This window comes from Protopterus annectens, chromosome 8.part0 (genome assembly GCF_019279795.1).
Source record: "Protopterus annectens isolate FY-2018-M chromosome 8.part0, PAN1.0, whole genome shotgun sequence".
Lineage (NCBI taxonomy): Eukaryota > Metazoa > Chordata > Ceratodontiformes > Protopteridae > Protopterus > Protopterus annectens.
Genome location: NC_056741.1, coordinates 929,436,951 through 929,461,488, shown reverse-complemented (window position 1 = coordinate 929,461,488; position 24,538 = coordinate 929,436,951).

Sequence of the window (24,538 nt, the reverse complement as noted above, 5' to 3'; positions counted from 1 at the left end):
CTCCAATTACCAATAAGGTATATATAAATTGTAGTATGTCTGTGTATGTAGTACTTGTTCTGTAATAATTACAGTGTAATCAATGCACATAGTGGAAATAGTTATTTTGTAGTAATGTATTGTTGAGCAGTAGGTATGCCTGTAATATTCTATATGTGTACTGCTGTAGGTCACAAGGAAAACTCCTCATACACCACAAGGGATGATATATTTGGGCTTGGAATTCATTAATTAATTTCTAGCCACTGTCAGTGTCAGGGTTGGTCCAACAAGTATGTGCTATAACAAGGGATAGTATATGCTGATGTATTGTAACAGTGGACATATGTATGGGTGTATTAGTGAGATGAACATGTCAAAGGTGGGCTTACTTTGCAAATATGATTTGCTTTGTGGGGTATCGTGCCAATAACTGTGTAATGTACAGTATCCTATGCAGATCTGTCTCATCTGTATTCCATTTTACATAGCATTTGTGTTATATTATGCAAACATTAGTTATGTCTGTTGGCAATTACAATACTCAATAACAGGATACATATGAATTGTATTCATCTGACAGTTTAGCAGCATGATAGCAAAGACAATTAGAAGAGCTAGGTAACTATCCATGCACATAAGACATGTAATATCCACCTCTCTAGTATCATTTGCAAGCAATATCAGCTGTGCATGTGTACATGTATGCAAATGTGTTGTGACCCTTGTTACAGGACTGGGCCAAATGGCTATTTGCACACCTACATAGAGTGGATATTGAGAGTAGAGACCCACTGGTTGAACTTTCATTTTTGTGTAGCATAACCTCTCATTGCCAAACTAACAGCTGCTTCCAAATACTGTACATAAGGTTGTGCACAGTACTGCTAATGAAACAAGTTGCATATCATCTATAACTCCAGGGTAACATCTGCAGTAGGAGTGTTAGATGTAGGAGTCTGCTGCTCATGTGTAATAGTTGCTTCATAGGTGATGGCTTACACTATCTGATTATATCCTGATCATGTTTTTAGTGGCAGCAGAGTCTATTGATACCTGACTCTGTTTGGGAAGTGGGTGTCCATGCCCAACAGACTTCATGGTTCAGGTGGATATGTGTATATACCCAGAAAAGGATACAGACCAGTTGACACTTGCATCATCTGTAATCAACTATCAGGATGTGATGTGCTCTTCAGATGAGGATTACTGCTAAAGTTAGCTACTATGTTTCTGTAATAGCCAGTGTTTTCATGTCCATAACTCAGATATGTACTTGTAAGGGTTGGAAGTAACAGAAGAACCAGGAGAACCAGGAGAAAACCCAGATGAATACAGGGTAGACAGGCAGACTGCATACAGGAGGTACAGAGCCAAGATCCAATCAGGATAATCTTTTTATTTAAGGTCACAAAGCTAACCATTGTGATACTGAAAAGCTAAGTGTAGTCTTACAGAAGTCATTTAATCGTATTGACATTTTCAGAATTTACTGCTACCTCTTGCTCTGATTTATACTTCCAGTGCACTGTTTGCCACAGTACAGGTGTTCTGTATTATGAAAAGAGGTGGAGTTTACCTCAGTTCATAAAGGGTCACATCAACAGATCACCATTAAATCTTAATAGATTTAACATATATACACACATCTTGCCAAGAACCATCCACTCTTCTTTTGTAAATATAAAAAGCATACCACCTTGGGAAGCATTAGTAATGCAACTGTTTATATCCCCACATGCTCGGACAGTGCCCTGACTCCTGTTTGACTCTAGTGTTTGAATTATAAGGAGAACCCTCCTCTGCACATAATGAACTTTAATAAAGTTTATTATGTGCAGAAGAAGAGGGTTCTCCTGATAATAGTAGTTGCCATCTCTTACATGTACTCATACCACTTGAACAGTCATTTCTCTAAGTGAATATGTTACAGTTATCAAATCAGCCTTCCTCCTGAGCATATATATGTTGATGCTGCAGATGTGGGTAATAGCAAGTCACTACATCTTCTCTGATTATGTCCATGTTACTGGCATCTCTTTCATAGTCATTCACCACTTGGAGAAGAGGCATTCCTCATCAGGAGTTAAAGGAATAAGTGTTTGATTTCCCCCAGTAATGCTATGGCCAATTGCATTCTGCCTTAGTTTTGCTCTGGCACATCCTACCATATCTTTGGCTGTCTTGTTGCACTGTGTTAATGTGAAGTTCCTTCCACCAACAGCATTTATATCCATAACCAACTGATTTGCCCTCTCATCTTGTTTGGCTCCCTCATTTCCAAAAAGAGTTCTGCCATATGTCCTAAGGGCTGCCAATAGGATGCAGTTCTCATTGCTAAAACTGTTTTTTCTCTGTCTGATCCCTGCTGCTACAACATTCATTTACCTAAAACAATTTACAAAAGTAATATACCTAAGCTTGACCCGCTCATCAACCAAACAATACAGCAATGAAAGTTTGCCTTCATTTAGCACAAGTAAATCAAAGGTCTGCACATAAATCATGTATGGGGACAGAACAACCAAACACTTATCATTACACTGCCATGTTATGCCATTGCTAACAGAGTTGTATCCCTCCCCCACCACTTTTCTGTATTTATACTGTCATGATTTTTTTATTCATGAGGTATATTCCCAACTGCAACAGTAAAATAGCATCTATCCTAACAACACAATACACTGATAAAAATGCCACACGTCAGACTTCACTCACCTCAAGTTATGAACTAATATCCTGTATATCATACTCTGTAAATGCAAAAAATGTATTGCAAACATTTATCTTTCACAGAGCCATAAGTACTACTTTCCCATGCATTTCTAATGTTAATGTCATGCATTCCCATGTATAAATGATACTCATTTCATCATTATTAACACGAATTAACTTCATCTGACATTCATATCAATGAAAACAAAAATAATTCTAGTAACAAATGTTCTGCAAATTCGATATGTACTGCTTCCCAATAATTTAGAATCTTATTACTGTGGTGGTGCTCCGGTAGCGTTGTCACCTCACAGCAAGACGTTGTCCCGTTCGATTCTCAGCTAAAGCGTCTTCTGTGTTGAGGCATGCGTGAATGGGCATACCTTCGTTGAAGGTTGTACATCAGGGCTATCAACTCGGTATGTAAAAATCTGCTGCCAATCATTAGCGGACCGGAGTTCCACTGTGGCGACCCCTAACCGGGAAAAGCCGAAAGATACATTACTATTTTATCATACTTAACAGTCTTTGACCTTTCTAAAATGGTGCTACCTTACTCGAGTATTTGCAACTAAATATGAAGGTATTAAACTTATTAAAGTAAAAATCAGATTCATTTACACATTATGCTTATCTCTATAAACCACAGTAATACATGAGTGTGTATGTCAACAGCTTCACATAACTAAACCTTCAGTAGCTGTGGGTAAGCTGAGCTGAGTGGACCTGAGTAAAGCTGGCCTCAGTAAGGTAGGAACAAGCCTAATACATCATAAATTTCTCTAAGCATTGAAAAGATAAAATGGAGTCAATGACATTTAGCTTGAATAATTGTGAAGCCCAATCCATGCCCATCCTGCATACTGTGACACATCTTGTCACCTCAAAACTCTAAGGTTCTGTTATAGCAACATGACACCAAAAGTAAGCTTTATTTACAAAGTGAAGTGAAAGAAAAAAAATATTTACAAATACAATACTTAGAAAGGTAAGCTTACAAAAATGAGAAAAGACCTTCAAGTCAATTGTACAAATAAAAAGTTACAACATTACTGCACCAAAGCAGAAATACATATAAGCAAATAAAAAAAATAATGATTTAGTAAATTACTTTAATTTCCTATGGCAATAAAATGCAAAACTATTCCTTAACAAAGATATAGATATAGATATAGATAAAGATAAATATATAGATATAGATATACGTGTGTTTGTGTGTGTGTGTGTGTGTGTGTGTGTGTGTGTGTGTGTGTGTGTCTGTATGACAAATCAGTTTGTAAAACCATACCTGCAAATAATAGTTCAAAACTTACTAACTCTAAATGGTAGTTGGATATGGTTATGGTAGTGTTACTCCACAGATGATATGGTTCCAGCCCTGTCTATCACAGCCTTTTACTTACATTCTTCACTTCAATACTAGGACTTCAAAAGATGGCAGCACCTGAGAAGGCATAAGGAGACCAAAATCAGTGTCTGCCTCTAGTGGGACTCTTACCTAGACAAGATTGAAAGAACAACACCCAGCAATAAGTGGAAAAAGCCTGACATGTGGCAAGAGATGGTTGAGCCACTTGTCATCCTAGTGCCTGGAGCAGTATAATGACCTGCAGAACTGAACTACTGGCTGAGTGGGTAGCCAAGGTTAGGGCAAGACAGCAAGAGGTACACAGTAAATATTTTAATACATAATTTTACATTTTACCAAAAATAGGTTTTAAAAACATGATAGAGAAATATTGCATAAATGTAAGTAAATGCAAGAAAAAATGTATGTGTAAGTGCAAATATCAATCTATATGGCTCTAAAGGTATGAGTAGGCATAAACATATCTCTAAACAGAAATGCATCTGTGTACATATTATACATACATATATATATATATATATATATATATATATATATATACATATATATATATATATATATATATATATATATATATATATATATGTGTATAGGAGCGCTACAAAATCCTGGAAGGCCAAAATCCCGAAGAGCAAAATCCTGAGACCAAAACCTCGAAAGTTCAAAATACTGAAAACTCAAAATACTGAAAACACACAGGATACCAACACTTACTATATTCCAGCACAAGTACATACAGACACAAATAAAACACAAACCATATTACTCTTCTTCAAGTATAAGCAGGGTGAAGTCCGCCTGCACCCCTCATGTAGGGGGCTGCACCCCCCACACCTCCTTCTACTTAAATATATGAACTCTGAGTTTGCACTTAGTGTCCCCCTGCATATAGTTGAAGAGTAATATGTTTCCATTTGGACTTGCGCTGTAATATAGTAAGTGTTGGTATCCTTTGTGTTTTCAGTATTTTGAGTTTTCAGTATTTTGAACTTTCTAGATTTTGGTCTCTGGATTTTAGTCTTCTGGATTTTGGGCATTAAGGATTCTGTAGCTCTCCTATATATATATATATATATATATATATATATATATATATATATATATATATAATGTATATCAATATCAAATTGGAAACTTGCTACAACAAAATAGCCCATTTTGCAGCCAACCTTCCCCACCAAACCCACCATTGTATTGCTCTACATAAATTAAATTGGCTCTAGCTACTTAACCTTCCTCATCTCTACCAACTTAAATTCACACACAATATCATCTTCCATTCTGACAGCTGACCATCCCTCAAGGAGGTTGTTCCCTACTCATGCCCACGAAGTCTAAGATCTGCAGACAGAAACATTCTCACAGTAAACAAAGCTAACAACACTCACAGTAAAGCCCTATTCTCAAACCAAACAGCCAAATAATGGAACTCTCTTCCCTACTCCCTCCAAAACATACCTGAATCTACCAGTTTTACACAATTACTATTTGAACACCTGTCCAAGAACTGGCATTGCTCCTGTGCCAAACCTGACTGATAAGATATCTATAACTCTGTCAATACACTGTCCACTCCTTACCTTATTTTCTCCCTCTTCTCAGTGTTTATTACTACTGAAAAATATATATAAAGGAAATCTAATTTGGTCATAACTATTATTTAATATGTACACACTACTAACTTTATTTTTTTTCCCAGTGATGTTCACTGAAATTCTTTTGTTTTTCTTTTTGAACCTGTTTTCCCATTCGATTCTCAGCTTGGCTTGGGAGTGCCTCCTGTGTGGAGTCTTCATGCCCTCCCTGCGGTCGAGTGGGCATTCGAATGATATGCGTTGAATGGGTGTGCCTTTCTTGAAGGTTGGGCCTTGGGCTGGCAACTCAACACCATTAAAACCAACTGCCAATAACTAGCGGACTGGAGTTCTGCTGTGGCGACCCCTAACTGGGAAAAGCCGAAAGGCAAACAACAACATCTACTATAAAACTGCATTGAATACTACATTGTATAGACTAACTAGAAGATGTGTTCTGCATCTTACTGTATGTATTATTGCACTATCTAATTATTGTATATTGCGTATATTACTGTGGAGCTTTTGTCCCCGGGCTTCTGCTGTAAATGGGCTTCTGGTCCAGTCAGACTTTCCCGGTAAAGAAATGTAAATAAATAAAATTCACAGAAATAAACATATCTACAAGAATAAATGTACAGAAGTATAGATCTACATATAAATATATCTGCAAATGTGTGTGTGTGTGTGTGTGTGTGTGTGTGTGTGTGTGTGTGTGTGTGTGTGTACATGTGTGTACACACACACACACACACATATATATATATATATATATATATATATATATATATATATATATATATATATATATATATATATATATATATGTATGTATGTATATATATTAATATATATATATATATATATATATATATATATATATATATATATATATATATATATATATATATATATGGGCTTACTTCAAAACTACGAAAGACCACATTACTGAAGATGAAATCACTAAGACTTGAAACCTGACTTTCATGAATGATCAGAAATGTCAAAGTATTTATCCTAAACTCGATAAATCAAGTCTACAAAGATCATATAATAGTCAAGCGGCTTTAACATTAAGTGAACTTAAGTATGACTTCAAATTATATGATCCCTTTAAATATGCTAACAATTCTCTTAATTCAAATAGTTTTACTTTTTATTCAAGCTGTCATAAAATGTGGTCTAGAATAGACTTTTTTCTAATTTCAGAAACACTGATCAATCTAGATCCCTCAGTATCCATCCAAGCTCGTTACTTATCAGATCATTCTAAAATTACATTATGTTTTGCCAAAGATTCTAGAAACATTTTGTCACAGAAGGGATATAATTGGTCTATAAATCCAAACTTGTTAAATAAAAGAGAAATAATCCAAGAAATTCAGGGCATTCTTAAATCTTTACTAGTTATGATAGGTAAACACCACTATACACCTGATATTGAATGGGCGACAACTAAAGCTCAGATAAGAGGTATATTCTTTCAAAAAGCCTCTTATTATAAAAAAATTCAACTCAGAGAAGAACAAACGTTAGAGGCTAAAATTAAAACACTAGATCAGGAACTAATGCAAAATCATAACATACAAACAGAAACAGAATTTTTAAAATCTCAGAAGGATCTCTTTTTGATCAAAAATAATAGATTGTCATTTCCCGAAACTAAAATACTGGTAAGATATGCTAACCATATTAAAACTCCATCAAGGGCTTTAGCAAGAATTATTAACCAATCTAAATCACCATCTCAAATTCCGGAATTATACTACAAAAACAAAATTTATACAAAATCTGAAGATATTATTAACACTTTTGAATTGCTATACTCTCAAATTTATGGTGAGCAAGGTGAATCACCTATAAACGAAAATAATAATAACTTCCTACAAAAAATGAAGTTCCTAAAAATAGATGAGAATTCACAGAGAGATTTAATAAAACCAATTTCTATGGAAGAAATAACAACAACAATTAAAAATCTGAAATCCCACAGATGGCCTTACAGCAGAGTTTTATAAAACTTTTTGCAGTACTGTTGTCAAAATACTATCACATACATTAAATTATATAATTAATAACAAAATCAATGATCTACATTTTAATGCATCCAAAACAATTCTTATACCCAAAGAAAACTCGGATCTTCAAAACCCAGACAATTATAGACCTGTATCACTTCTAAACTTCGATACTAAAATACTGACTTCTATTTTAGCTAATAGACTGAAGAAAATAATGAACTCAATCATTTCCAATGAACAAACTGGCTTTTTAACTTCTAGGCAAGCCAGTGACAACACTCTAACACTTCATACATTGATCTCATATGCCAATCAAAGGAATTTAAATATGCATGCACTTATTATTGATGCACAAAAGGCCTTTGATAGAGTTAACATAAAATTTCTATTTAACATTTTACCCTACTTTGATATACCACAAGAATTCATCCTAACATTACAAATATTATGTAATAATCCCTATACAACTTTATATATAAATAAAATGTTTTCTAAAAGAATACAAATCAGAAATGGTACCCGACAAGGCTGTCTTCTATCCCCCCTATTATTTAATCTATATCTAGAACCTTTATTTCTGCATATTAAACAAAATGTAAATCATAATGCCCCAATAATTTACGGTACCAAGATCTCTATGGCAGCTTTTGCAGATGACCTGAATATATACTGATACCAAAAAAAATACTATCTGCTGTTGAAGACTTTGCATTACTATCAAACTATAAAATAAACCTTAAAAAAATAATATATTTCCCTTAAAGACTCCAAAACCCTTTTCACTTCTACCTTTAAATCTGAAGAAAAGATTAAATATTTAGGTATTACATTTTCCACAGATAACAGGGATTTCTATTTTAATAATGTTAAACTAAATTGGGAACACATTTTATCTGATCTAAGGAGATGGAACAACCTGAAATTACCACCACTAGCAAAGGTATCAATTATTAAAATGAATGTCTTGCCCAGACTATTATATATCTTTAGATCTACTCAAGTGCTAATTCCCAAGAAGTTCTTTAAACAAATCCACACCAAATTGGCTAAATTTACTTGGGAACCAAGAATGACTAGAATATCATATGATGATTTGATGACCCCAAAAAATAGAGGTGGTTTAGATTTACCCGACTTAGGAAAATATTACTTAATTATAAATGCCAATAGAATTTTAAGGATAAATAATAAATGGTCCCCAAACTGGACAAGACTGAATTACAAACATGCTGAGAATCTGAATTTAAATCCCGAATCATTACCTTTCCTAAACAGAGATATTATTAAATCATATGCTCTAATGGAGCACATTAAAATATATATAACATTATTACAAAATCTCTTCAGATCATTAAACCTTTTTCAATATATGATGATTTTCAACCCTTCCATAGAAACCCTAACCTGAGAATTAATAATGAACTTATAGACCTTAAAAGCTTCCCACTTATAATCAACTTAACCCTACAAGATATATACCCATATTTGAATTATTCTGCTCATGATCTAAGACAGGAAATGAATCTCCCCAAATCATATTCAGTGATTTTGAGGCAGATTAAAGAATTATCGACAAGCTACTTTAAAGACTTAACTATTAGCATGGAGAACATCGATATCTGTGCAGTAAAAGAAACCTAGTTCAAGGCTCCCAAGAGTACCCCAGCACTACCAGGTTATACCTCATACCATGCTTTTTGGCCCCAAAACTTTGACCGAACCACAAAAGAGGGGGGGGAGTATCAATGTTCATCAAAGATACACACACCTCCAGGTTGGTGGCACAGCACGAAGCATCAGAGACTATCCATGTGCAACAAACAGTGGGTAAAACTGCCTTCCAGTTTATAGCCTGCTACAGACCACCCTCCCAAACCCAGGAACCCCACTCGGCCTTCCTGAGAACATTGGAAAATATGAAGGTCTCTCCAAACACCATTATATTGGGTGACTACAACTACCCAAACACAGACTGGGAGCATGACTCTAGCTCCAACACCCTAGCCCAAAGGTTCCTAGAATTTATAAACTCAAATGCTATGGAACAACTTGTTACCACTTCCACAAGAGGGGAAAACATACTAGACCTGATCATCACCAACATGGGGGCTCGATGCTCCAGACCAGAAGTGTATCCCTCACTGGTGAGATCAGACCATAAACTAATCTCACTGGATATTCACATCCCGACCCCACCTCCTGCCCAGAAAACCACAGTGAAAAACTTCTCTAAAGCAAATTTTACACTCCTCAAAACCGAGGTGGAATCCTTCAAAGCCCTTGGGCCTGTGGAAAATACTGCCCAGACCGCAGAATCCTTTATAAACGCATTCTATGAACACCTTCAGGAATGCATGGATCATGCAATCCCAAATAAAACCAAAACCCAATCCTCCAAAGGCAGGCATCCTGTCTGGTGGACCCCAACCATAAACAAACTATACAATAGAAGGAGGAAGCTACTACATGATAGAGCAAAATCCCAAAAAGGGAAGGCATCTCTGATCAGTATTAGCAAAAAACTACGGGCACTCATAAAATTGTCTAAGGCCAGCTTTGAGAGAAAAATTGCACAGGACACTACGAATAATCACAAGGCTTTCTTTAGTTATGTTACGAACCTGGGTGGGAATTCCCAGATATGCTCAGAATTAGTCCAAAATGGCAAAAAATACACCGAACCCACAGACATTGCCAACATCCTAGCTGATAGGTTCAGCGCAAAGTCCCCCCCCCCACAAAAAGGGCAAATATCTATCCCAGCAGAGTGCTGCCCCCCTGACATCTCAGATGCTCAGGTAAGAGCCGCCCTCTCCAAAGCAAAAAACACAGCATCAATGGGACCAGACGGTGTCCTGGGCTGCGTCCTACATGAACTCCAAAAAGAGCTAAACCCAAACATAAAACTACTGTTCAGTCTCAGCCTTACTACATGATATGTACCCAAAGAGTGGCGTACAGCAACAGTAGTCCCTCTCCACAAAGGTGGTGCCTCAACGGATCCTGGAAACTGTCGTCCCATAAGCCTGACTAGCTTGGTCTGTAAAGCTGTGGAAAGGATCATCATGGACCTCATAAATAAAGATATTGGGGACCTACAGACACTGGATCCTACCCAGTTCAGCTTTGTTAAGGGCAGATCCTGCCTCTTAAACCTGGACAATTTCTTTGAAACAGTCACCATGGCCATTGATGAGGGGAAGGTGGACCACACAGCCTACCTGGACCTCGCAAAAGCCTTTGATACAATACCCCACTTGGGCATTATAGATAAGCTCACCAGCTTAAATATAAACCCCTATGTCACTAGATGGGTTGCAAACTGGCTCAAGGACAGAACCCACATGGTTAGAATTGCTGGAGCCGTGTCAGACTCCAAACCAGTTACAAGTGGCGTCCCACAAGGCTCAGTCCTGGGACCTTTCTTGTTCGGTATATATTTCTCGGAGGTACAGGCCAACACGGAAGGACTGTGGCTGACCAAGTTCGCAGATGACTGCAAACTAGGCGTCATAATCGACTCTCCAGCTGACACAAGCATCCTACAAAAGGGCCTCATAGAAACAGACAACTGGTGCCAGAGCCATGGCCTCAAGCTAAACGCCAAAAAGTGTATAGTCATCCCCTTTAGCAAAAACAAAGTGCCCACAAATTACCACATAGGTGGTAATCCATTTAGTACAGAAGAAGTAATTAGGGACCTGGGGACCCAAGTTGATAGCAATCTCTCATTTGAAAACCACGTGGCCAAAGTGGTTAGAAAAACATTTTATATAGCCCAGCTAATCATGAAGGGATTCACATCTAGATCAGGGGAGGTCATCGTTCCTCTTTACTCATCCCTCATCAGGCCCATAATTGAGTACAATGCCCCTTTTGGGATGTACCTTACCAGACACCTGCAGCAACTGGAAAGACCCCAAAAGTACCTCACCAAGAGGATCAAAGGGCTCAAACAGATGCCATATGCTGCCCGGTTAAAGAAACTCCAGCTCTATTCAGTGGCATACCGCCTGCTCAGAGGTGATCTGTGCCTGACGTATAAAGCCATGTCCATCCTGGAATTAATGGACATGCTGCACCTCAGAAAATCCAAATCCCATTGAGCTACATGCTCAAGAGACTTGAACCTCAGCACTGAAATAAATAGGACATGCTGGAGGGACAAATTCATAACCCAGAGGTCCCTTCCCTCTGGAATAAAATCCCAGTCCAGGTTAGGCAGAGTCCCTCAATTGACTCTCTTCAAGAGGAATCTTGATGAGTGGATGGGAGATCGTAGGTTTACCCCGGGTATCACTTCTGTGTCACTGTTAGACAGAGGCACAGTATACTAACCTCAAAAAAGGGCATAGCAAAATTCATTTAAAATGGGTGGCGAAAGCCAAACACACTCTGGCTAGGCTTATAAATGCCCTAGGGAAAATAGCCTAGTATGAACCTATGAATCTAAACCTATGAACCTATTAATAAAGAGGATTTAATGAAATGTACCTCAATATGGCAAGCCTTTTACAAAGTACTAAATATATAACATCCACATATAAAATGATAAAAGACTTCAAATATCAGGATCACCTTCTCTTATCAGAGTATTGGAAAGAAAAACTACCATTGGTTGAAGAAAGTAAAATAACAAACGCAATTAATTTGACAGCAAAATCACTCCCCCTCCAAAAGTTAACATTTACCCAACTTATGATATTCAATAATGCCTACAATACACGTCTTAGCTTGTATAAATTTAACCCCCAAAATTCTCCTAAGCGCCCATGTTGTAAAGATGAAACTGCTGACCACTTACATATGTTCTGGAGCTGTAAATGTATATATAAACTTTGGAATTCCTTAAAACTACAACTACAAAAGATGGGGTATCAAACTTCAACGCTTTCTTGGGAATTTATGATATTGCATATCCCTCCAAATAATTTATCCAGATCCCAGATCATCATACTTATGAATATTTTCCTGTTAATGAAACTCTACATAGCTACTAATTGGCTGAACCCATCTCAAACTTCATGGGACAACTTTAAGATCTTAGCGATAAAACATATATTAGCCCACAAATATGTTATCAATAATCACAGCAAACATCTAAATAATCTGAAGATTTGGGAACAAATTTTCAATATTATTTTGGCTTAATTCACTGAATCTAGAAAACTCCCTTGTTATATATAGTATCAAATTCAACCCTGTCAGGAACCATAGTATTACAAGATATTATCTCTGCAAATAAAAATCTTTATATGTACTTTATGCTAAATATGGAAGCATTCATGTAAATAATGTATATACGTTGTAAGAATGTTGTTAGAAGACTTGTTTGGAAATTACCTGTGTATTTCTCTGTGAAATGTTTGTATGACTAAGGTGAAAAATAATAAAGAAGTATTATTGAAAAAAAAAAAGAAATGTCAAAGTATTTCACAGTTTCACAGGGTAAGTATCCAGATGACCACCATCTAAAAATGAAACACACCGTATTACCTCAAACCCATCCGCCAACTAAATTTACCAACTCCAGGTTTGCACTACAGTGGGGAAAAAGGCAAATTTCACCTTGACAGCCACCTATTTTCTTACCTTGTGAAATCCTTAGGCATTCTGGTCATTTGTGAAAGTCAGGTTTTGGTGCTGTCATCTCAGTGATGTCATCTTCACTAATATGGGCCAGGATTAATTAATCCTCCGTGTAAGACTAAATAAGTCTTACACGGAAACTGCAGCCTAAGAGGAAGAAGTCAGTGCGCTATGCATATTTATGAGGGCACGCTGACTCAACTCTAAGGCTAACACGGAGCATGCATGAGTGCAGGAGGCATGTCGAACTGCCGGGCAGTCCACAAATCCACACCCCTGCAAGTCCCTCAATCGGCAAATGTCAACTGACATCAACAAATCCATTCAAATGTCTACATACCCAACACTGCTCTCCCCCACATTCTAAACCCCTGTACAATTATAAAATGTAAAACTTTTATTTTTTTTTTATTATTCCCGATATAGCTGCCCATATTCGCGTGTGTTTGTGTGGGTTTGCCCATTGCTTAGCTACAGTTAGCAGTTTAGAGATCAAAGAGGATAATAAGAAATGTATATGCAAATTTAGCCAAATAGCTATAGCATAGTGGTAGAGCCTTCGCGCAAAGAGGAGGCATTCCCGGTTCAAGTCCCACCACTCCCCTTTCTATTTTGTGTAGGAAATCTGTATAGAAAAATAATTCCTGACATTTATCTTTTAAATTTTAGTAGAAAGCATTGAAATGGCCTATGTAGTAGTGAACTATATGTTATATATATATATATATATATATATATATATATATATATATATATATATATTAATATATATATAAAAGAAGGTGAAATGGTTATGCATACTGATGAATGCATAAGTAACATATCTTAAGCAATGTGAAGCACTGTTAAGCAAAGTTTACCAGTATTAAGCACATTTAAGTATAATTGCTCATAGCTTAACACTGCTTTAACTAGCGCAATGGCTTTGCGCGGATCTGTGCATCGTGCCAACTAGCACAAACAAAACATGTTTGCATGTAGCTGCACACCGTGCTAACTAGCGCAATGTTGGGAAACATCGGGCAACATTGGACAACTTAGAGCACCGTAGAGCAACGTTGGGCAAAGTTGAGCAAAGTCGGCTAAACACAGCCACACCTCCTAGCCGGTCTGGCCAGTAGTAAAATAAAAAGCAATGACAGGCCTCAAACCCAGGATACTGTGCATCATAATCATAGTACTGAACTACTAAGTCATGACAGCTTTTGATATGCATGCACTTTCAACACACACATACATATTAATGAAAGTTTACCCAGTGCTAAGCAGATGTGCTTTCAGCTAAGATTTTCAAAACCGGCCAATCACAAATAAGTGCGGGAAATGAGGCATATTTAAGCCCCATAGGCAGGAATACTTGCCATAACTGGTTGTAGCTCCCATCTGCAGGCAGCATGACTGGTGTTGGAGAGGGTTCTCACTTTTGTGTGCAACGGTGGGGCATTGAGGAGTCAAAAGTGATGGTTTGGCTCCTCATCCATAATCGTGATGACAGACTCCTGCAGGGCCAGTTCCAGGGCACTGAATACAAAACGGAAGCCTGGAACCATCTGGCACATGACCTCACCAGTTCCACAGGCATCCATCGGACTGGTGAGCAGGTCAGTCACCATTACTCAAACCTGAAGAGTTGGAAGGAGGACTGAATGAACCAGTGGATACAGGAGGCCAATGGGATGGAAAATTCCCCACTACTGAGTAAGTAGTCATGGAATGAAGTATGTAAGAATTGCTATTGCAGTCTATATTATGGATAGGTATATGTCTCAATATCACTTCATTTACTTCACAGCTGCAGGTGTCCATGCTGCGAATCAGCAAGCCTATGCAGATAGGCTGCTAAGGCTATGCCACCAGGCAGGTTAGTAATTATTCTGCATGTATTGTTATATAAAATAAGTGAGAGAGCATGAAAACGAGTGTTGTAACCCATTAATAAAGGTATAATATGACTTAATAAGTCTTCTGCATGCACTGTAATATCAAATAAATGAGAGAGCCTCTAGAAAAGTGTGTAATGTAATTAATAAAGGTATAATTCCTGGAGTGTGTCCGTGTCACTTTCTTCGATATGTTGTTGTACTTCTGCATTATAGAAATATTACCGTTGTATTAAGTGCTGTCAACTTGGGTAGGCCCATATAAAGTGGATGAAGGGAGTGCCAGTAGCTGTTAAGCATATATACAGTCCTCAACTGTTGGTTATTGGCTGGCATGTATAGGTTAAACTGGCACATGAGTAGCTTGTTATTGTGTTCCCCAGAAATGTCAATGTGCTGCTAGAAATGTAGGGGGTTGTTAAAATATAATTGATAATGTCACCTGAACACATCCAGATATGTAGATATATAAATATAAATAAAATATATGAAGACGTAGCAGTAACATCTGCATCCTGGACAGTCTGTATGTCAGATGCAGGTCAGGTATATAAAGAACTAGCAAAACCCATTTCACAATTTAACGGACATTGTCTAGTGTAATAATACATGTAGGGGATATATATCTGCAGTTAATAGGAATGTAGTGTAAACTAAAAGTACATATAAGTTATTAATGGAGGTATCTTTTTGCACCCTACTGTATGTGCATAAACAATGCAATTCCACATGTCAATGGGTATGTCTAATCTCAAAACATTTGTTAGGACATGTGTCCTATTGGTTCGTAAATATCTGCATTTACTTTGATGCATGTGCCCTGTTCAAATAGCACAATCTTGGTGGCCTGTTGCCACCAATCAATCCTGCATGCTGTTGGAATGTCCACTGTTGTTCTATATATGCATGTGTTATGCTTGCTGTTCAACTGTTGGAACTCTGGTGTGTTGGGTTAATGGGAATATTACTGCATGCTGTTACAACTAATTTGGAAAGCTGTTGGCTGTTAACCCATATTGTCATTAAATCCTCCTAAACATAGAACATATGGGAAGGCCAGTCCCAGCAGACCCACCTGTCCCACCTCACTGGCGATGGCACCTGGCACCAGCAGGTCCGGTGCCCAGCCCGGGTCCTCCTCCTCCATTGGCCCTGTGCCACCTTTAGGTGGAAGTGCTGCATGGGATGGGGCTCAACCCCCCCCCCCGTGCAAGGGTGGCCGGAGAAGGGCCACCTATCACCCTTCGAACAGTCCGGGTTGTGGTGCGTAGGGAGATTGAGTGTTTAGTCACTGATCCTCTATGCCAGCTTGAGGCATGTGTGTCGCGACTCATGGGTGAGCCTGCCCCTCCTATGCAGGCCACAGCACAGCCGCCCTCTGGGCTGTGAAGGTGCAGTGGTGACTGCCCATTTCTGGGGATCTCAGTTCCACTTTTGCCATCTGTGGGCTCATGGGCTTGCGATTTCCAAACATCTCTCCCCGTCAATGGTGTTTACCCACCACATGTGTCATATTCTGTCCCTGTATGCATCTTGTTTGTCTTGTCTGTTTACCTCCCCAACCTACCTCCCCAAATATACCCACTTCCCCTACCCCACATTCCACTCTCACCTGAAAAAAAAAAAAAGGGAAAACTGCTCCCAAAAAAAATTACACCCCGTACATAGCTGCCCATTTTGCACACATGTCCACTGGACACATAAACTGATATTTAATTGGCAGTACAACATACTTTGTTGTCCTCTCCCCTATCTCAGGGGTGGAAGGTTTCATATTTCCCTCCAAATTTCTAGCATATGCACAGCAGTTGCTGTTAAAGAAATGGGCAGCTATGGACCTTCCCTACATCCATCCTGCACATCCCAAGCTGTTTTCCCCACTGTCTTTCCCTCTTTGTGCCCATTTTTCACCACTTTCCTATCTCCCCATTTTCTTTTCTTTCAAAGAAATGAGTGCGGGGGTTAGCGGGAGTAAGCACCTTTAAGCAGTAGTTAGCGGGTTTCTGTGAGTGTACACTTGTGTGCGCTTGGCTAAGTATTGCTAAGCTTCTCACAAACCTGTGCAAACCCACTTACAACTGCTTAAAAGTGCCTTAGTCACCCTGCATGTGAGGGCCCTTGTTCTGCTCAGCAGCAAAATAAAACACCTCTATCAGTCTCGAACCCCGGACCTTGGACACACTACACTGCATGAAGTACCACTAAGCCACAGTAGATATACAGCAGGTTGTTGCTGAAATAGATATATCATGCATCAGAATGAGTGAATGTCAAGGAAAGATAGTAATGTCATTACACAAAACCTGTTCTGTGGAACTTTACCAGCAGTTATTGTGGAATTGCATTACATGACTGTGATAACAGAACCAGTCATTCTAGCAGTAAATAATGTTACAGCAGCACTTTCAACCCCCACACATTATCATAGCAGGACAATCCCCACCCAAATGTACAAAATACCTGTGTGTTCAGGGTCCACCAAGGATGTAGGTAGGCATACTCAGTACTGGAATTGTCCAGTTTTCTTGAGCATCCTGTGCTAATGTCAACAATAAAAAAGCAGAAACTGTGCAAAAGTGAGTACATTAATATTCACAGTATAGCAGTTCACAAACAGTTCATGTGCCAAATGAATACATCTCAATAACTACTTATGTATGGCAGCTAATTGTATAAGTAGAAAAGAAACTACATACTCCCATGTATCTTGTGTTAGCATTTGTAGGGGTGCGTACAATTCTACACTGACATCTGTGTACTGGAAGTGGCAACATTCAGGTCTGAGTACAACATTCAAATCACTGGCTACACCCCTAGCTTCAGATATAAGAAGTATACCAACCTTCTGACTTACACAACGGTGTCTACAGCAAACAAGCATGGTCCCCACTTTGGAAAGCTGAAAGGGCTACACCTACATGACTTAGCAATTTATAGCATTGGGTTGCTATGACAGTGAGTACTGCAATCACCACACAGCAGGCTGCATGCAATTTCCAAATGGTGGCCACCAATTGGTGCAGAAGCCATCACATGCACATGTGCGGATACCTATAAAAGCAGGATGTACTTGCTGTCCACACATGCAATCATTCCATTGCTGTTATGGAGAGAGAGACAGACAGACATCGACATCGGACATCTACATCAACATCAACATCAACATCAACAGCAACAGGAAAAAAAAAAAAAAAAAAAGACACACGGAACTGAAAAATACAAACACATGCAAATTAAACGTATGTAACAGATATGTATTTACTGGCATGCAGTAGATGTTTTTGAAGAGTACTCTTCATACTTTGAATCATCCATATGTGGCAGCAGTACATATCTATGCACAGATGCCCTGCATAACTACTGCCATGGACAAATCAGTGTGTAGCTGTGTTGTGTGTAGTGGGATATAACTGTGACATATGTAGCTGAGCATTAAATGTCAAACATCTGATCGATGTTATCTGTATTCTGTACAGTAGTGTGTACAATGGCTGTTTGGGGGAGTAGCGCATACAGCTATATAAACATGGATGTGACAGAGTAACAAATGCATGATAGTCATATTAACATGTAGCTTAGCATTGGCAACTGCTGTACCAGGCTAGTATGCTAATCTAACATTTGCAGCTATATATACAACCTCTAATATTACTGTGTGCTCACATGTGACACCTGTTCATGTTGCAGCAAGGCCCAACAGGTCAGCCGTGAGGTTCACGGACTTACAACAGTGTGGATCTTGTGTGTGTATGGCACACACATACGGAGAGATCTTTCTGTGTCAGATATATTAGCATCTGTACATGTGCATAGAGCAAGGGACATACTGCAACTGTTTGTGAAGGGTGGACATATATATGTTGGTGAAGGTTGTTATGTGCATATTTCTATGTAGGTTGTAGTGTGTGGCAAACAAGACAGCATACACTGCTGGTATATGACATGTGGTGGTTAAACGCTGTGGGTATGATTTGATAGACTTGCAGTGTTGTAGCAAGTGAGGCTTGCTAAAGCTACATGTGCTGAGAACACCTTCAATGCATTCCGCACAAGACTGTGCAATATTATTACATAACTGTATACGTCACAACCTTCGCATAATTGACATTCCCACCATGAAAGGTGGACTATATATGTGCCTATATGTATATCTATATGTACACCAATGGATGTTTATATGTATGTGTGAGAGAGAGAGAGAGAGAGAGAGAGAGACAGTGTCATAGTTACTGTGACAGATGCCTGGTGACAAAGCCATGGACTCAAGCTCAATGTTGAAATGGCATTGGCATCCCTTCTGGCAAAAACTCTGTACCCATGAACTACCACATTGGTGGTAGTCTACTTAACACCGAAAGTGTGATAAGAGACCATGGGACACAGGTGGACAGTAGTCTCCCTGTGATAATCACAGTGCCACATGAGCCATGTAATCTGCCTACATGGCACACCTCATCACATAAGGTGTGTCATCCAGGGAAATATAGGTCAGTGTTCCCCTCTAGTCATCACTCAGAAAACCCATTATAGAGTACAATGCCTCAGTTGGTATGTACCTCACAAGACGTCTACAGCAACTGGAAGGGGCACAGACATAACACACAAAGAGTAATACCGGCCTCAAACAGATGACCTATGCAGACCGTCCCACAAAACCACAGCTAGACTGTGTCGCATACAGCCTACCCAGAGGTGACCTCTGCCTAACATACAAAGCTATGTCAAACCCAGAGCTGTTGGACATGCTCCACGTAAACAGATCACAATCCCTACAAGCTACATGCTCCAGAGACCTAAACCTTGTCACCTCAATAAACAGAACATGCTGGAGGGATAGATTCCTATCTCAGAGACATCCCATACTCTGGAACAAACCACCTGTCAATAGCAAACAAAGCTCCTCATTAGCAGTCATCATGAATAATCCTGATGACTGGACACCCCGGGAATCACCTCTGTGGCTCTGCTTGACAGGGGCACGTGAAATTAAATTACATGTGTGTCAAAGGCCAGGGTAGCGTATGACTAGGCTTCTATAGGCCCTAGGGCCAATAGCCTATTACCTACCTATGAACCGATACACACCCACATGTACTTGCTGCAATAATTGCTATGTGAGGTTGACTGAATGTGATAGTGAATGTGTTGGTGAATGTGTCAAAGTTCTGTATATGTGTGATAGCTTAGTGGGAAACTGTTTCTGTCATGGTATTTTGTGTCCTAGCTCTGATCCCAGCAAAATATGTGTATGCTATTGCTAGGCAGAAAAAGCAGTATGGCATACAGTCTGACATAGTCCCTTGGTGTCGACTGGGGTGTGCCATTGTAGGCTAAAGCAGTACATGTATGCTTATTGATTGGTACTGCTGGTGAATCCAAATCCCGTATGAACTGTAGTACTATCTGAAGCTGTAGGCCTAAACAGCACAGTATGGTGTATGTCCACATTGCTTGGAACCACTGTTTTGTGTGTTACCTGTAGTCCTGGTACGAAACAATAAATCCAAAAACAAGAGCAGTTGAGTTGAAATACCTTTATGACAAAACGACAAAGCTTTCAGGTTCAAAAACCCTTTCTCAATGTTTACAATAGGTATAAGGTAACACCCACTTTTATACATACTAACTAGATCATATGACCTGCAGCCATCATCACATGACCAAAAAGTTATACAATGTAAAATGTAAAACACTAAGTGCTAAAAACATTATAATATCATCAACTATATGTATTTATCTACAAAAACTTAAACATAAAACGTGAAAGAAACATACACATATCCTGATAGAAGAATGTACTTGATATTAAATGTTAATAACATTCATAATATGTTAGTAAAAAATGTATAGATTAGACATGCCTATACTTTGTTAATAAATTTAAAAATTAGAATTAAAAATTTTAAAAATTACTTTAATCTTGTTTGCTGTATTCTTTGCAGTATGGGTTTTAAAGATACAGATGCGTTTATGCCAGGGTATATATCAGCTGACAACCTGATTATCCATTCATATTCCCTCAGGTCCAAGGAATTAGACAAATCCCCTCCCCTGGGTGATGCACTAACACAATCTATAACTTGAAATTTGAAACAATGTAAACTACCCTTGTCAGAAATATGCTTATATAGCGCATTATTCTCATTAGAAAGCCTAATATTGGACTTATGTTCCGTTATTCGCTCTTTAAGCTTTCTGGTGGTTTTACCCACATAAAAACAAGGACAAACTTGGCATGTAGCTATATACACAACACTACTAGTTGTGCAGGTGGCATATCCAAAAAATTTGTATTCTTTTCCTGTCGTAGGATGTTTAAATATGTCCACTTTGTGAGTATCACTACTTTTTAATAAATCGTTGCAACAACTACAGTTGCAGCAAGCAAATGTACCATAATTCGCTGCTATTATCTTTCTAAGCTTCCAATCATAGAAATCCTTATAACCAAGAATATTTTTTAATGTTCGCATGTTTTTATAACTGAAGTAGGGTTTTTCTCCAACTACTAGTTTTATATCCTCTTGTGCCATTAATACCCTCCAATATCTATATATTATCTTATTAATGTTGTTCGTATGTACATTAAAGGATGTTATAAATCTCAATCTATTATTAGGCATAAGCGTATTAATAGTTTCATGTGCCCTTGAGGATTCTCTCCTGAAAGTAGGTTCGTACAACCTTTCTCTATTGGATATAATGTGTTCTTTAGTTTCCTCCAATAGATACATGGGGTAACCACTAGCCCTAAATTCTTCTTGGGTTTCATTTAATTGCTTCATAAACATATCATGGTCTGAATTCAGTCTACTGATTCTGGCCATTTGTGCCTTTACTATACCCCTAAATACATGGGGTGCATGCATGCTACTAGCATGCAAATACCTCCCTGATGCTATTTCTTTTTTGTAAACAGAGGTATTAATATCATTATCAAGTTTCTTAATAGACACATCTAAAAAATTTATGCATGTTTGAGATGCTTCCATTTTGAAGTTCAAATAAGTAGTAGTATTATTTAAGTGCATGACATACTTCATTAAATCATTATGGCTCCCTTTCCAAAGGAGGAAGCAATCATCTACAAACCTTTGGTAATATAATACATGTTCATTAATGTACTTCTCACCTGCACATATATTCACCATTTCCCATTGATGTAAAACAAGGTTGGCGTACGTATTAGCTACAGGTGTGCCCATTGCCACACCTGTTTTTTGCAAGTATACCTTATTATCAAACATGAATATATTGTTTTTAAGAACCAAATCTAGTAACATACAGATATTTTCTATATGTCTGGTGGTATAACCAGAATTTTGTATTAGGAATTCCCTAATAGAATCCATACCTAGATCATGTGGTATCACAGTGAATAACGATGTTATATCCATGGTTACCATAAAGATGTTATCAATGTCATAATTTTTAGATTTTAGATCTATATAACATGACCTTAATTTTTCTAAAAAATCTGTTGTGTCCTTAAGGACTGTTTTACACATTGGTAATAATGGTTGTAGCTGCTTCTGTAGGTATAAGGATATTGGTTCAGTAATCCAGCCATTGCCGGATTACTATACCTGGAGGGTATTAATGGCACAAGAGGATATAAAATTAGTAGTTGGAGAAAAACCCTACTTCAGTTATAAAAACATGCGAACATTAAAAAATATTCTTGGTTATAAGGATTTTTATGACTGGAAGTTCGGAAAGATAATAGCAGCGAATCATGGTACATTTGCTTGTTGCAACTGCAGTTGTTGCAACGATTTATTAAAAAGTAGTGATACCCACAAAGTGGACATATTTAAACATCCTATGACAGGAAAAGAATATAAATTCTTTGGATATGACACCTGCACAACTAGTAGTGTTGTGTATATAGCTACATGCCAAGTTTGTCCTTGTTTTTATGTGGGTAAAACCACCAGAAAGCTCAAAGAGCGAATAACGGAACATAAGTCCAATATTAGGCTTTCTAATGAGAATAATGCGCTATATAAGCATATTTTTGACAAGGGTAGTTCACATTGTTTTAAATTTCAAGTTATAGATTGTGTTAGTGCATCACCCAGGGGAGGGGACTTGTCTAATTCCTTGGACCTGAGGGAGTATGAATGGATAATCAGACTGTCAGCTGATATATACCCTGGCATAAACGCATCTGTATCTTTAAAACCCATACTGCAAAGAATACAACAGACAAGATTAAAGTAATTTTTAAAAATGTTTAATTCTAATTTTTAAATTTATTAATAAATTATAGGTATGTTTAATTTAGATATTTTTTACTAATATACCATGAAGGTTATTAACATTTAATGCTAAGCACATTTTTCTATTAGGATATGTGTATGTTTCTGACGCTCTATGTTTAAATTTTTGTAGATAAATACATATGGTTGATGCTATTATAATGTTTTTAGCATTTAGTGTTTAACATTTTACATTGTATAATTTTTTGGTCATGTGATGATGGCTGCAGGTCATATGATCTACATAGTATGTATAAAAGTGGGTGTTACCTTGTACCTATTGTAAACATTGAGAAAGGGTTTTTGAACCTGAAAGCTTTGTCGTTTTGTCATAAAGGTATTTCAACTCAACTGCTCTTGTTTTTGGATTTACCTGTAGTCCTCACAGATTACATACCTCAGGCATAAGGTTTTGTAAGTACTGACACACAGTACTGTATGGTACACAGGTAAAGCTCATCTGGGTTGCCATACCTTTGTGTCTTGTATGTATGTCTGATGTGTGGGTGGATATGCCTGTAACATGCCCTCGGTTACATGTGTGTTACAGGATATAATTGCGTATCTAGCAACATGTATAGTCCAGTACAGCAGTATGCCACCTATATTAATGAATGTGCACATATGTTAGGCAGGGGTTTGCCATCAACAACTAGTGTGGTATACTGGTAATACTGTAACTGGACTTTACAATCATTGCAATGGATGACATATTTCTTTATGCATTAGCTTGATATATACCTCCTGTGGCTAGGTGGAGCATTGTGTCGCATACAGTGTGCCATGTGCTGTTGTATAGTCTTACATACTGGTTTCTCTTTGTTACTGTGCAGAACATGGTTTGATATATAGAGCATGCCAGGCACTGTCAGGCAGTTGTGGGTTGAGCACTGATATGTGGTATTGAAAGTGTGTATCCTCTGACAGCCAATAGGTTGCTATATATGTCAGTTCAGTGATATCTGTACTTTAGAATGTTAAGTGTGCCACATGACTTGCTCACACATATTGTTTCATTGCCTTCCAGGGTCATGGCTTACCATCGCAACCCTACCTAGATCCTAGCAGAGGATGAACAAATAACAACCAGCCTGGTTCAGCACTACACCCTGTTGTTCTCAAGAATCATCCAGTACCAGCATGAGTGGAC